Source organism: Microtus pennsylvanicus, chromosome 7 (assembly GCF_037038515.1).
Source record: "Microtus pennsylvanicus isolate mMicPen1 chromosome 7, mMicPen1.hap1, whole genome shotgun sequence".
In the NCBI taxonomy this organism is placed as follows: Eukaryota; Metazoa; Chordata; class Mammalia; order Rodentia; family Cricetidae; genus Microtus; species Microtus pennsylvanicus.
Window position 1 is genome coordinate 61,465,039 of NC_134585.1, and position 14,360 is coordinate 61,479,398.

Genomic DNA, 14,360 nt, shown 5'->3' on the forward strand with positions numbered 1-14,360 from the left:
GGAGCAGAGTTAAGACAGTGTGTTTCTAGAGCAGAGTGTCGACAGTGTGTTCCTAGAGCAGAGTGAAGACAGTGTGTTCCTAAAGCAGAGTGAAGACAGTGTGTTCCTAATGCAGAGTGAAGACATTGTGATCCTAATGCAGAGTGAAGACAGTGTGTTCCTAGAGCAGAGTGAAAACAGTGTGGTCCTAATGCTGAGTGAAGACAGTGTGTTCCTAGATCAGAGTGAAGACAGTGTGTTCCTAACGCAGAGTTGTCTTGTATGTGCATGGAGTAGAGTGAAGACAGTGTGATCCTAATGCAGAGTGAAGACAGTGTGTTTCTAGAGCAGAGTGAAGAAAGTGTGTTCCTAACGCTGAGTGAAGACAGTGTGTCCTAACACAGAGTTGCGGTGTATGTGCAATGAGCAGAATGTAGACAGTGAGTTGCTAACGCAGAGTGAAGACAGTATGTTACTAACGCAGAGTGAAGACAGTGTGTTCCTAGAACAGAGTGAAGACAATGTGTTCTGAGAGCAGAGTGAAGACAGTGTGTTCCTAACGCAGAGTTGGGGTGTATGTGCATGGAGCAGTGTGAAGACAGTGTGATCCTAATCCAGAGTGAAGACAGTGTGTTCCTAGAGCAGAGTGAAAACAGTGTGTTCCTATTGCAGAGTGAAGACAGTGTGTTCCTAACTTAGAGTGAAGACAGTATGTTCCTGGAACAGGGTGAACACAGAGTGTTCCTAGAGCAGACTGAAGACAGTGTGTTCCTTAGCAGTGAAGACAGTGTGTTCCTAGAGCAGAGTGAAGACAGTGTGTTCCTAGAGCAGAGTGAAGACAGTGTGTTCCAAACGCAGAGTGAAGACAGTGTGTTCGTATCGCAGAGTTGCAGTGTATGTGCATGGAGCAGAGTGAAGACAGTTTGTTCCTAGAGAGAGTGAAGACAGTATGTTCCTAGAGCAGAGTGAAGACAGTGTGTTCCTAAGCAGAGTGAAGACAGTGTGCTCCTAGAGTAGAGTGAAGACAGTGTGTTTCTAATGTAGATTTGCGATGTATGTGCATGGAGCAGAGTGAAGACAGTGTGATCCTAATGCAGAATGAAGACAGTGTGTCCCTAGATCAGAGTGAAGACAGTGTGTTCCTAGAGCAGAGTTGCGGTGTATGTGCATAGTAAAGACAGTGTGTTCCTAACGCAGAGTGAAGACAGTGCGTTCCTAAAGCAGAGTGAAGACATTGTGTTCCTAATGCAGAGTGAAGACAGTGTGTTCCTAATGCAGAGTGAAGACAGTGTGTTCCTAACGCAGAGTGAAGACAGTGTGTTTCTAAAGTAGAGTGAAGACAGTGTGTTTCTAATGTAGGGTTGCGATGTATGTGCATGGAGCAGAGTGCAGACAGTGTGATCCTAATGCAGAATGAAGACAGTGAGTTCCTAGAGCAGAGTGAAGACAGTGTGTTCCTAGAGCAGATTTGCCGTGTATGTGCATAGAGCATAGTAAAGACAGTGTGTTCCTAACGCAGAGTGAAGACAGTGTGTTCCTTGAGCAGAGTGAAGACAGTGTGTTCCTACAGCAGAGTGAAAACAGTGTGTTCCTAATGCAAAGTGAAGACAGTGCTTTCCTAAGCAGAGTGAAGACATTGTGATCCTAATGCCAAGTGAAGACAGTGTGTTCCTAGAGCAGGGTGAAAACAGTGCGTTCCTAATGCAGAGTGAAGACAGTGTGTTCCTAGAGCAGAGTGAAGACAGTGTGTTCCTAACCCAGAGTTGTCTTGTAAGTGCATGGAGCAGAGTGAAGACAGTGTGATCCTAATGCAGAGTGAAGACAGTGTGTTCCTAGAGCAGAGAGAAGACAGTGTGTTCCTAGAGGAGAGTGAAGACAGTTTGTTCCTAGAGCAGACTGAAGACAGTGTGTTCCTATTGCAGAGTGAAGACAGTGTGTTCCTAATGCAGAGTGAAGACAGTATGTTCCTAGAGCAGAGTGAAGACAGTGTGTTCTAGGGCAGAGGGAAGACAGTGTGTTCCTATCGCAGAGTTGCAGTATGTGCATGGAGCAGAGTTAAGACAGTGTGTTTCTAGAGCAGAGTGACGACAGTGTGTTCCTAGAGCAGAGTGAAGACAGTGTGTTCCTAATGCAGTGTGAAGACATTGTGATCCTAATGCAGAGTGAAGACAGTGTGTTCCTAGAGCAGAGTGAAAACAGTGTGGTCCTAATGCTGAGTGAAGACAGTGTTTTCCTAGAGCACAGTGAAGACAGTGTGTTCCTAACGCAGAGTTGTCTTGTATGTGCATGGAGTAGAGTGAAGACAGTGTGATCCTAATGCAGATTGAAGACAGTGTGTTTCTAGAGCAGAGTGAAGAAAGTATGTTCCTAACGCTAAGTGAAGACAATGTGTCCTAACACAGAGTTGCGGTGTATGTGCAATGAGCAGAATGTAGACAGTGTGTTGCTAACGCAGAGTGAAGACAGTATGTTCCTAACGCAGAGTGAATACAGTGTGTTCCTAACGCAGAGTTGCTGTGTATGTGCATGGAGCAGAGTGAAGACAGTGTGTTCCTAGAGCAAAGTGAAGACAATGTGTTCCTAGAGCAGAGTGAAGACAGTGTGTTCCTAACGCAGAGTTGGGGTGTATGTGCATGGAGCAGTGTGAAGACAGTGTGATCCTAATGCAGAGTGAAGACAGTGTGTTCCTAGAGCAGAGTGAAAACAGTGTGTTCCTATTGCAGAGTGAAGACAGTGTGTTCCTAACTTAGAGTGAAGACAGTATGTTCCTGGAACAGGGTGAACACAGAGTGTTCCTAGAGCAGAATGGAGACAGTTTGTTCCTTAGCAGTGAAGACAGTGTGTTCCTAGAGCAGAGTGAAGACAGTGTGTTCCTAGAGCAGGGTGAAGACAGTGTGTTCCTAACGCAGAGTGAAGACAGTGTGTTCGTATCGCAGAGTTGCAGTGTATGTGCATGGAGCAGAGTGAAGACAGTTTGTTCCTAGAGCAGAGTGAAGACAGTATGTTCCTAGAGCAGAGTGAAGACGGTGTGTTCCTAATGTAGAGTTGCGATGTATGTGCATGGAGTAGAGTGAAGACAGTGTGATCCTAATGCAGAATGAAGACAGTGTGTTCCTAGAGCAGAGTGAAGACAGTGTGTTCCTAGAGCAGAGTTGCGTTGTATGTGCATGGAGCATAGTAAAGACAGTGTGTTCCTAACGCAGAGAGAAGACAGTGTGTTTCTAGAGCAGAGTGAAGACAGTGTGTTCCTACAGCAGATTGAAAACAGTGTGTTCCTAACGCAAAGTGAAGACAGCGCGTTCCTAAAGCAGAGTGAAGACATTGTGTTCCTAATGCAGAGTGAAGACAGTGTGTTCCTAATGCAGAGTGAAGACAGTGTGTTCCTAAGGCAGAGTGAAGACAGTGTGTTCCTAAAGTAGAGTGAAGACAGTGTGTTCTTAACCCAGAGTTGTCTTGTAAGTGCATGGAGCAGAGTGAAGACAGTGTGCTCCTAGAGCAGAGTGAAAAAAGTATGTTCCTAACGCAGAGTGAAGACAGTGTGTCCTAATGCAGAGTTGCGGTGTATGTGCATGGAGCGGAGTGAAGACAGTGTGTTGCTAACGCAGAGTGAAGACAGTATGTTCCTAACGCAGAGTGAAGACAGTGTGTTCCTAACGCAGAGTATCTGTGTATGTGCACGGAGCAGAGTGAAGACAGTGTGATCCTAATCCTGAGTGAAGACAGTGTGTTCCTAGAGAAGAGTGAAAACAGTGTGTTCCTATTGCAGAGTGAAGACAGTGTGTTCCTAATGCAGAGTGAAGACAGTATGTTCCTGGAGTAGAGTGAAGACAGAGTGTTCCAAGAGCAGAGTGAAGACAGTGTGTTCCTAAGCAGAGTGAAGACAGTGTGTTCCAAGTGCAGAGTGAAGGCAGTTTGTCCCTAGAGCAGAGTGAAGACAGTGGGTTCCTAACGCAGAGTGAAGACAGTGTGTTCGTATCGCAGACTTGCAGTGTATGTGCATGCAGCAGAGTGAAGACAGTTTGTTCCTAGAGCAGAGTGAAGACAGTATGTTCCTAGAGCAGAGTGAAGACAGTGTGTTCCTAACGCAGAGGGAAGACAGTGTAATCCTAATGCAGAGTGAAGACAGTGTGTTCCTAATGCAGAGTGAAGACAGTGTGTTCCTAGAGCAGAGTAAGGACATTGTGTTCCTAGAGCAGAGTGAAGACAGTGTATTATTAATGCAGAGTGAAAAGAGTGTGTTCCTAGAGTAGAGTGAAGACAGTGTGTGTCTAATGTAGTGTTGATAAGTATATGCATGGAGCAGAGTAAAGACAGTGTGATCCTAATGCAGAGTGAAGACAGTGTGTTCCTAGAGCAGAGTGAAGACAGTGTGTTCCTAGAGCATAGTTGCGGTGTATGTGCATGGAGCACAGTGAAGCCCGTGGGTTCCTAATGCAGAGTGAAGACAGTGTGTTCCTAGAGCATAGTGAAGACAGTGTGTTCCTACAGCAGAGTAAAATAAGTGTGTTCCTAGAGCAGAGTTAAGACAGTGTGTTCCTAATGCAGAGTGAAGACATTGTGTTCTTAACGCAGAGTTGCAGTGTATGTGCATGGAGCAAAGTGAAGACAGTGTGTTCCTAGAGCAGAGTTGCGGTGTCGTGCATGGAGCAAAGTGAAAACAGTGTTTTACTAACTCAGAGTGAAGACAGTGTGTTCCTAACGCAAAATGAAGACAGTGTTTTCCTACTGCAGAGTGAAGATAGTGTGTTCCTAATGTAGAGTGAAAAGAGTGTGTTCCTAGAGCAGAGTGAAGACAGTGTGTTTCTAATGTAGAGTCAAGACAGTATGTTCCTAGAGCAGAGGGAAGACAGTGTGATCTTAATGCAGAGTGAAGACAGTGTGCTCCTAGAGCAGAGAGAAGACAGTGTGTTACTAGAGGAGAGTGAAGACAGTGTGTTCCTAGAGCAGAATGAAGACATTTCGTTACTATTGCAGAGTGAAGACAGTGTGTTCCTAATGCAGAGTGAAGACAGTATGTTCCTAGAGCAGAGTGAAGACAGTGTGTTCTAGGGCAGAGGGAAGACAGTGTGTTCCTATCGCAGAGTTGCAGTATGTGCATGGAGCAGAATTAAGACAGTGTTTTTCTAGAGCAGAGTGACGACAGTGTGTTCCTAGAGCAGAGTGAATACAGTGTGTTCCTAAAGCAGAGTGAAGACAGTGTGTTCCTAATGCAGAGTGAAGACATTGTGATCCTAATGCAGAGTGAAGACAGTGTGTTCCTAGAGCAGAGTGAAAACAGTGTGTTCCTAATGCTGAGTGAAGACAGTGTGTTCCTAGAGCAGAGTGAAGACAGTGTGTTTTTAACGCAGAGTTTTCTTGTATGTGCATGGAGTAGAGTGAAGACAGTGTGATCCTAATGCAGAGTGAAGACAGTGTGTTCCTAGAGCAGAGTGAAAAAAGTATGTTCCTAACGCAGAGTGAAGACAGTGTGTCCTAATGCAGAGTTGCGGTGTATGTGCATGGAGCAGAGTGAAGACAGTGTGTTGCTAACGCAGATTGAAGACAGTATGTTCCTAACGCAGAGTGAAGACAGTGTGTTCCTAACGTAGAATATCTGTGTATGTGCACGGAGCAGAGTGAAGACAGTGTGATCCTAATCCTGAGTGAAGACAGTGTGTTCCTAGAGCAGAGTGAAGACCCTGTGTTTTTAACGCAGAGTTGTCTTGTATGTGCATGGAGTAGAGTGAAGACAGTGTGATCTTAATGCAGAGTGAAGACAGTGTGTTCCTAGAGAAGAGTGAAAACAGTGTGTTCCTATTGCAGAGTGAAGACAGTGTGTTCCTAATGCAGAGTGAAGACAGTATGTTCCTAGAGCAGAATGAAGACAGTGTGTTCTAGGGCAGAGGGAAGACAGTGTGTTCCTATCGCAGAGTTGCAGTATGTGCATGGAGAAGAGTTAAGACAGTGTGTTTCTAGAGCAGAGTGACGACAGTGTGTTCCTAAGCAGAGTGAAGACAGTGTGTTCCTAGTGCAGAGTGAAGGCAGTTTGTCCCTAGAGCAGAGTGAACACAGTGGGTTCCTAACGCAGAGTGAAGACAGTGTGTTCGTATCGCAGACTTGCAGTGTATGTGCATGCAGCAGAGTGAAGACAGTTTGTTCCTAGAGCAGAGTGAAGACAGTATGTTCCTAGAGCAGAGTGAAGACAGTGTGTTCCTAACGCAGAGGGAAGACAGTGTAATCATAGTGCAGAGTGAAGACAGTGTGTTCCTAATTCAGAGTGAAGACAGTGTGTTCCTAGAGCAGAGTAAGACATTGTGTTCCTAGAGCAGAGTGAAGACAGTGTGTTATTAATGCAGAGTGAAAAGAATGTGTTCCTAGAGTAGAGTGAAGACAGTGTGTGTCTAATGTAGAGTTGCATGTATATGCATGGAGCAGAGTGAAGACAGTGTGATCCTAATGCAGAGTGAAGACAGTGTGTTCCTAGAGCAGAGTGAAGACATTGTGTTCCTAGAGCATAGTTGCGGTGTATGTGCATGGAGCACAGTGAAGACCGTGTGTTCCTAACGCAGAGTGAAGACAGTGTGTTCCTAGAGCAGAGTGAAGACAGTGTGTTCCTACAGCAGAGTGAAGACATTGTGTTCCTAACGCAGAGTTGCAGTGTATGTGCATGGAGCAAAGTGAAGACTGTGTGTTCCTAGAGCAGAGTTGTGGTGTCGTGCATGGAGCAGAGTGAAAACAGTGTTTTAGTAACTCAGAGTGAAGACAGTGTGTTCCTAACGCAAAATGAAGACAGTGTTTTCCTAATGCAGAGTGAAGATAGTGTGTTCCTAATGTAGAGTGAAAAGAGTGTGTTCCTATAGCAGAGTGAAGACAGTGTGTTTCTAATGTAGAGTCAAGACAGTATGTTCCTAGAGCAGAGGGAAGACAGTGTGATCCTAATGCAGAGTGAAGACAGTGTGTTCCCAGAGCAGAGAGAAGACAGTGTGTTCCTAGAGGAGAGTGAAGACAGTGTGTTCCTAGAGCAGACTGAATACAGTTTGTTCCTATTGCAGAGTGAAGACAGTGTGTTCCTAATGCAGAGTGAAGAGAGTATGTTCCTAGAGCAGAATGAAGACAGTGTGTTCTAGGGCAGAGGGAAGACAGTGTGTTCTTATCCCAGAGTTGCAGTATGTGCATTGAGCAGAGTTAAGACAGTGTGTTTCTAGAGCAGAGTGACGACAGTGTGTTCCTAGAGCAGAGTGAAGACAGTGTGTTCCTAAAGCAGAGTGAAGACAGTGTGTTCCTAATGCAGAGTGAAGACATTGTGATCCTAATGCAGAGTGAAGACATTGTGTTCCTAGAGCAGAGTGAAGACAGTGTGATCCTAATGCAGAGTGAAGACAGTGTGTTTCTAGAGCAGAGTGAAGACAGTGTGTTCCTATCGCAGAGTTGCAGTATGTGCATTGAGCAGAGTTAAGACAGTGTGTTTCTAGAGCAGAGTGACGACCGTGTGTTCCTAGAGCAGAGTGAAGACAGTGTGTTCCTAAAGCAGAGTGAAGACAGTGTGTTCCTAATGCAGAGTGAAGCCATTGTGATCCTAATGCAGAGTGAAGACATTGTGTTCCTAGAGCAGAGTGAAAACAGTGTGATCCTAATGCAGAGTGAAGACATTGTGTTCCTAGAGCAGAGTGAAAACAGTGTGGTCCTAAAGCTGAGTGAAGACAGTGTGTTCCTAATGCAGAGTGAAGACAGTATGTTCCTAGAGCAGAATGAAGACAGTGTGTTCTAGGGCAGAGGGAAGACAGTGTGTTCCTATCGCAGAGTTGCAGTATGTGCATGGAGCAGAGTTAAGACAGTGTGTTTCTAGAGCAGAGTGCCAACAGTGTGTTCCTAAGCAGAGTGAAGACAGTGTGTTCCTAATGCAGAGTGAAGGCAGTTTGTCCCTAGAGCAGAGTGAAGACAGTGGGTTCCTAACGCAGAGTGAAGACAGTGTGTTCTTATCGCAGACTTGCAGTGTATATACATGCAGCAGAGTTAAGACAGTTTGTTCCTAGAGCAGAGTGAAGACAGTATGTTCCTAGAGCAGAGTGAAGACAGTGTGTTCCTAACGCAGAGGGAAGACAGTGTAATCCTAGTGCAGAGTGAAGACAGTGTGTTCCTAATGCAGAGTGAAGACAATGTGTTCCTAGAGCAGAGTGAAGACAGTGTGTTCCTAGAGCAGAGTTGCGGTGTATGTGCATGGACCATAGTAAAGACAGTGTGTTCCTAACGCAGAGTGAAGACAGTGTGTTCCTAGAGCAGAGTGAAGACAGTGTGTTCCTACAGCAGATTGAAAACAGTGTGTTCCTAACGCAAAGTGAAGACAGTGCGTTCCTAAAGCAGAGTGAAGACAGTGCGTTCCTAATGCAGAGTGAAGACAGTGTGTTCCTAATGCAGAGTGAAGACAGTGTGTTCCTAATGCAGAGTGAAGACAGTGTGTTCCTAAAGTAGAGTGAAGACAGTGTGTTTCTAATGTAGAGTTGCGATGTATGTGCATGGAGCAGAGTGAAGACAGTGTGATCCTAATGCAGAATGAAGACAGTGAGTTCCTAGAGCAGAGTGAAGACAGTGTGTTTCTAGAGCAGATTTGCCGGGTATGTGCATGGAGCATAGTAAAGACAGTGTGTTCCTAACACAGAGTGAAGACAGTGTGTTCCTTGAGCAGAGTGAAGAGAGTGTGTTCCTACAGCAGAGTGAAAACAATGTGTTCCTAACGCAAAGTGAAGACAGTGCGTTCCTAAAGCAGAGTGAAGACATTGTGTTCCTAATGCAGAGTGAAAACAGTGTGTTCCTAATGCAGAGTGAAGACAGTGTGTTCCTAACGCAGAGTGAAAACAGTGTGTTCCTAAAGTAGAGTGAAGACAGTGTGTCTAATCTAGAGTTGCGATGTATGTGCATGGAGCAGAGTGAAGACAGTGTGATCCTAATGCAGAATGAAGACAGTGAGTTCCTAGAGCAGAGTGAAGACAGTGTGTTCCTAGAGCAGATTTGCCGTGTATGTGCATGGAGCATAGTAAAGACAGTGTGTTCCTAACGCAGAGTGAAGACAGTGTGTTCCTTGAGCAGAGTGAAGACTGTGTGTTCCTACAGCAGAGTGAAAACAGTGTGTTCCTAACGCAAAGTGAAGACAGTGCGTTCCTAAGCAGAGTGAAGACATTGTGATCCTAATGCCGAGTGAAGACAGTGTGTTCCTAGAGCAGGGTGAAAACAGTGCGTTCCTAATGCAGAGTGAAGACAGTGTGTTCCTAGAGCAGAGTGAAGACAGTGTGTTCCTAACCCAGAGTTGTCTTGTAAGTGCATGGAGCAGAGTGAAGACAGTGTGAACCTAATGCAGAGGGAAGACAGTGTGTTCCTAGAGCAGAGTGAAAAAAGTATGTTCTTAACGCAGAGTGAAGACAGTGTGTCCTAATGCAGAGTTGCGGTGTATGTGCATGGAGCAGAGTGAAGACAGTGTGTTGCTAACGCAGAGTGAAGACAGTATGTTCCTAACGCAGAGTATCTGTGTATGTGCACGGAGCAGAGTGAAGACAGTGTGATCCTAATCCTGAGTGAAGACAGTGTGTTCCTAGAGAAGAGTGAAAACAGTGTGTTCCTATTGCAGAGTGAAGACAGTGTGTTCCTAATGCAGAGTGAAGACAGTATGTTCCTGGAGTAGAGTGAAGACAGAGTGTTCCAAGAGCAGAGTGAAGACAGTGTGTTCCTAAGCAGAGTGAAGACAGTGTGTTCCTAGTGCAGAGTGAAGGCAGTTTGTCCCTAGAGCAGAGTGAAGACAGTGGGTTCCTAACGCAGAGTGAAGACAGTGTGTTCGTATCGCAGACTTGGAGTGTATGTGCATGCAGCAGAGTGAAGACAGTTTGTTCCTAGAGCAGAGTGAAGACAGTATGTTCCTAGAGCAGAGTGAAGACAGTTTGTTACTAACGCAGAGGGAACACAGTGTAATCATAATGCAGAGTGAAGACAGTGTGTTCCTAATGCAGAGTGAAGACAGTGTGTTCCTAGAGCAAAGACATTGTGTTCCTAGAGCAGAGTGAAGACAGTGTATTATTAATGCAGAGTGAAAAGAATGTGTTCCTAGAGTAGAGTGAAGACAGTGTGTGTCTAATGTAGAGTTGAAATGTATATGCATGGAGCAGAGTGAAGACAGTGTGATCCTAATGCAGAGTGAAGACAGTGTGTTCCTAGAGCAGAGTGAAGACAGTGTGTTCCTAGAGCATAGTTGCGGTGTATGTGCTTGGAGCACAGTGAAGACCGTGGGTTCCTAATGCAGAGTGAAGACAGTGTGTTCCTACAGCAGAGTAAAATAAGTGTGTTCCTAGAGCAGAGTGAAGACAGTGTGTTCCTAATGCAGAGTGAAGACATTGTGTTCCTAACGCAGAGTTGCAGTGTATGTGCATGGAGCAAAGTGAAGACAGTGTGTTCCTAGTGCAGAGTTGCGGTGTCGTGCATGGAGCAGAGTGAAAACAGTGTTTTACTAACTCAGAGTGAATACAGTGTGTTCCTAACGCAAAATGAAGACAGTGTTTTCCTACTGCAGAGTGAAGATAGTGTGTTCCTAATGTAGAGTGAAAAGAGTGTGTTCCTAGAGCAGAGTGAAGACAGTGTGTTTCTAATGTAGAGTCAAGACAGTATGTTCCTAGAGCAGAGGGAAGACAGTGTGATCTTAATGCAGAGTGAAGACAGTGTGTTCCTAGAGCAGAGAGAAGACAGTGTGTTTCTAGAGGAGAGTGAAGACAGTGTGTTCCTAGAGCAGAATGAAGACATTTCGTTACTATTGCAGAGTGAAGACAGTGTGTTCCTAATGCAGAGTGAAGACAGTATGTTCCTAGAGCAGAGTGAAGACAGTGTGTTCTAGGGCAGAGGGAAGACAGTGTGTTCCTATCGCAGAGTTGCAGTATGTGCATGGAGCAGAGTTAAGACAGTGTGTTTCTAGAGCAGAGTGACGACCATGTGTTCCTAGAGCAGAGTGAAGACAGTGTGTTCCTAAAGCAGAGTGAAGACAGTGTGTTCCTAATGCAGAGTGAAGACATTGTGATCCTAATGCAGAGTGAAGACAGTGTGTTCCTAGAGCAGAGTGAAAACAGTGTGTTCCTAATGCTGAGTGAAGACAGTGTGTTCCTAGAGCAGAGTGAAGACCCTGTGTTTTTAACGCAGAGTTGTCTTATATGTGCATGGAGTAGAGTGAAGGCAGTGTGATCTTAATGCAGAGTGAAGACAGTGTGTTCCTAGAGCAGAGTGAAAAAAGTATGTTCCTAACGCAGAGTGAAGACAGTGTGTCCTAATGCAGAGTTGCGGTGTATGTGCATGGAGCAGAGTGAAGACAGTGTGTTGCTAAAGCAGATTGATGACAGTATGTTCCTAACGCAGAGTGAAGACAGTGTGTTCCTAACGTAGAATATCTGTGTATGTGCACGGAGCAGAGTGAAGACAGTGTGATCCTAATCCTGAGTGAAGACAGTGTGTTCCTAGAGAAGAGTGAAAACAGTGTGTTCCTATTGCAGAGTGAAGACAGTGTGTTCCTAATGCAGAGTGAAGACAGTATGTTCCTAGAGCAGAATGAAGACAGTGTGTTCTAGGGCAGAGGGAAGACAGTGTGTTCCTATCGCAGAGTTGCAGTATGTGCATGGAGCAGAGATAAGACAGTGTGTTTCTAGAGCAGAGTGACGACAGTGTGTTCCTAAGCAGAGTGAAGACAGTGTGTTCCAAGTGCAGAGTGAAGGCAGTTTGTCCCTAGAGCAGAGTGAAGACAGTGGGTTCCTAACGCAGAGTGAAGACAGTGTGTTCGTATCGCAGACTTGCAGTGTATGTGCATGCAGCAGAGTGAAGACAGTTTGTTCCTAGAGCAGAGTGAAGACAGTATGTTCCTAGAGCAGAGTGAAGACAGTGTGTTCCTAAAGCAGAGTGAAGACATTGTGTTCCTAATGCAGAGTGAAAACAGTGTGTTCCTAATGCAGAGTGAAGACAGTGTGTTCCTAACGCAGAGTGAAAACAGTGTGTTCCTAAAGTAGAGTGAAGACAGTGTGTCTAATCTAGAGTTGCGATGTATGTGCATGGAGCAGAGTGAAGACAGTGTGATCCTAATGCAGAATGAAGACAGTGAGTTCCTAGAGCAGAGTGAAGACAGTGTGTTCCTAGAGCAGATTTGCCGTGTATGTGCATTGAGCATAGTAAAGACAGTGTGTTCCTAACGCAGAGTGAAGACAGTGTGTTCCTTGAGCAGAGTGAAGACTGTGTGTTCCTACAGCAGAGTGAAAACAGTGTGTTCCTAACGCAAAGTGAAGACAGTGCGTTCCTAAGCAGAGTGAAGACATTGTGATCCTAATGCCGAGTGAAGACAGTGTGTTCCTAGAGCAGGGTGAAAACAGTGCGTTCCTAATGCAGAGTGAAGACAGTGTGTTCCTAGAGCAGAGTGAAGACAGTGTGTTCCTAACCCAGAGTTGTCTTGTAAGTGCATGGAGCAGAGTGAAGACAGTGTGAACCTAATGCAGAGGGAAGACAGTGTGTTCCTAGAGCAGAGTGAAAAAAGTATGTTCTTAACGCAGAGTGAAGACAGTGTGTCCTAATGCAGAGTTGCGGTGTATGTGCATGGAGCAGAGTGAAGACAGTGTGTTGCTAACGCAGAGTGAAGACAGTATGTTCCTAACGCAGAGTATCTGTGTATGTGCACGGAGCAGAGTGAAGACAGTGTGATCCTAATCCTGAGTGAAGACAGTGTGTTCCTAGAGAAGAGTGAAAACAGTGTGTTCCTATTGCAGAGTGAAGACAGTGTGTTCCTAATGCAGAGTGAAGACAGTATGTTCCTGGAGTAGAGTGAAGACAGAGTGTTCCAAGAGCAGAGTGAAGACAGTGTGTTCCTAAGCAGAGTGAAGACAGTGTGTTCCTAGTGCAGAGTGAAGGCAGTTTGTCCCTAGAGCAGAGTGAAGACAGTGGGTTCCTAACGCAGAGTGAAGACAGTGTGTTCGTATCGCAGACTTGGAGTGTATGTGCATGCAGCAGAGTGAAGACAGTTTGTTCCTAGAGCAGAGTGAAGACAGTATGTTCCTAGAGCAGAGTGAAGACAGTTTGTTACTAACGCAGAGGGAACACAGTGTAATCCTAATGCAGAGTGAAGACAGTGTGTTCCTAATGCAGAGTGAAGACAGTGTGTTCCTAGAGCAAAGACATTGTGTTCCTAGAGCAGAGTGAAGACAGTGTATTATTAATGCAGAGTGAAAAGAATGTGTTCCTAGAGTAGAGTGAAGACAGTGTGTGTCTAATGTAGAGTTGAAATGTATATGCATGGAGCAGAGTGAAGACAGTGTGATCCTAATGCAGAGTGAAGACAGTGTGTTCCTAGAGCAGAGTGAAGACAGTGTGTTCCTAGAGCATAGTTGCGGTGTATGTGCTTGGAGCACAGTGAAGACCGTGGGTTCCTAATGCAGAGTGAAGACAGTGTGTTCCTACAGCAGAGTAAAATAAGTGTGTTCCTAGAGCAGAGTTAAGACAGTGTGTTCCTAATGCAGAGTGAAGACATTGTGTTCCTAACGCAGAGTTGCAGTGTATGTGCATGGAGCAAAGTGAAGACAGTGTGTTCCTAGTGCAGAGTTGCGGTGTCGTGCATGGAGCAGAGTGAAAACAGTGTTTTACTAACTCAGAGTGAATACAGTGTGTTCCTAACGCAAAATGAAGACAGTGTTTTCCTACTGCAGAGTGAAGATAGTGTGTTCCTAATGTAGAGTGAAAAGAGTGTGTTCCTAGAGCAGAGTGAAGACAGTGTGTTTCTAATGTAGAGTCAAGACAGTATGTTCCTAGAGCAGAGGGAAGACAGTGTGATCTTAATGCAGAGTGAAGACAGTGTGTTCCTAGAGCAGAGAGAAGACAGTGTGTTACTAGAGGAGAGTGAAGACAGTGTGTTCCTAGAGCAGAATGAAGACATTTCGTTACTATTGCAGAGTGAAGACAGTGTGTTCCTAATGCAGAGTGAAGACAGTATGTTCCTAGAGCAGAGTGAAGACAGTGTGTTCTAGGGCAGAGGGAAGACAGTGTGTTCCTATCGCAGAGTTGCAGTATGTGCATGGAGCAGAGTTAAGACAGTGTGTTTCTAGAGCAGAGTGACGACCATGTGTTCCTAGAGCAGAGTGAAGACAGTGTGTTCCTAAAGCAGAGTGAAGACAGTGTGTTCCTAATGCAGAGTGAAGACATTGTGATCCTAATGCAGAGTGAAGACAGTGTGTTCCTAGAGCAGAGTGAAAACAGTGTGTTCCTAATGCTGAGTGAAGACAGTGTGTTCCTAGAGCAGAGTGAAGACCCTGTGTTTTTAACGCAGAGTTGTCTTATATGTGCATGGAGTAGAGTGAAGGCAGTGTGATCTTAATGCAGAGTGAAGACAGTGTGTTCCTAGAGCAGAG